The following is a 1,587-nucleotide window of genomic DNA, read 5'->3' as shown; positions in this document are numbered from 1 at the left end:
CTTTTCCATCCCGGGTGCCGGGCAGAGATTTTTGGGGTTTATTTCAGATGAGAGGTTATACGGCAGACCAAGAAACGGGAGCGATACACGCAGCCGCACTGAGAGCAAAGGTTTCCCTGCCCTCCTCCCTGCGTGGCATGTGTGGGAAACCGGATTAATAGTGAAGCGGAAGGCCTCTCCGCGCCGCTCCGACATCCCAGCCCCGTCTGCGGGCATCCACACCCGCAGAGATGCGCAGCCGAGCTGGGCAGAGCCCGTTCTTGCCGAGCTCCTTCCCGGGGAGCAGCTTACCAATAACCCCCACCTTCCCCCAGGCGCTGCGTTGAGAAGTCCAACGAGATTCTTTTCTTCTCGCCTGATTTCTTACCCAAACCCTCCCATCTCCACAGAGGCTCGAGTCAGCCTCGGAAATAACAGCCATGCTTGAAGAAAAAAAAAAAAAAAAAAAGGAAATAACGATAATACAAGCGAACAAACAGGAGCGATATTTTAAGCAAGCGATTTACGGTGCGAAAAGGGCCGGGCGAGGAACCGGCGTCGGGGTCCGCTGCTGCCCCGCCCGGCGGGGGTGGGGCGAAAGGGGGGGTCGGTGCTCCCCCCCCCGGCAGAGCCCCGCGGGCGCGGAGCCGGCGGCAGCGAAACCTGAGTTCGCCTCCCTCGTTAGCTGAGCGAGACCGGCCCCGCTCCTTAGGAAAATATTTTTATTTTATTTTAATGTCGGGCTTAAGCTGATGTCTTAAAAAATAATTGTTTTCAGACCCCGGTTCGCTCGGCATCGCCGTTTCACACTCACAAGCACACACAGCTTTCCCTGCAGTTCATGCCTCCGGACTGCCTGGCGTCGGCAAGACAAACTGCAATCTCCGAAATGTCAACTTTTGCCACAATCTCGACTAAAAAAACCACCCCCTTCTTATTGCTGTTGAGCGCTCATCAGAAATAATGGCTGTTTACACAAAACCTTTATTCACTTTCTTAAATAAACACCAGTGAATTCAAATAAAGCAAACCCTCAGCTATAATTCAAGCACAACGTTTGCTGTGTGTATTCTCGGCTGCGGACCTGGAGAGACTCCTCGGAGAGAAATATGAAGTCTCCTTTCATAGTCCACATCCATTAACTAAATATTCTAGCTCACCTCGGCCGAGCTCAGCCCACCCGACCTTTCCTTTTTTCCCCTCTTTTTTTATTTCCCGCTCTAGCTGAAGCGGAAATATCTCCTCTCTTCTCCTCTGTCCCCTTTAGCAGATCTGAGGTCTGGACGCTTCTCTTTTCAAATCAGTTTTGCAGAAGCCCCTTCTCATAGTCCACATCCATTAACTAAATATTCTAGCTCACCTCGGCCGAGCTCAGCCCACCCGACCTTTCCTTTTTTCCCCTCTTTTTTTATTTCCCGCTCTAGCTGAAGCGGAAATATCTCCTCTCTTCTCCTCTGTCCCCTTTAGCAGATCTGAGGTCTGGACGCTTCTCTTTTCAAATCAGTTTTGCAGAAGCCCCTTCTCTCTTCTTCCACAGCCCCGGCTCGGGGGCGTGCTCCGGGGCCGGGCCGCGGCAGGGGCTCCCGGGCTCCGCGTAAAGGCGCTGCC

This window comes from Charadrius vociferus, unplaced genomic scaffold (genome assembly GCF_000708025.1).
Source record: "Charadrius vociferus isolate BGI_N301 unplaced genomic scaffold, ASM70802v2 scaffold261, whole genome shotgun sequence".
Taxonomy (NCBI): Eukaryota; Metazoa; Chordata; class Aves; order Charadriiformes; family Charadriidae; genus Charadrius; species Charadrius vociferus.
Note: the sequence above shows the minus strand (reverse complement) of the source record.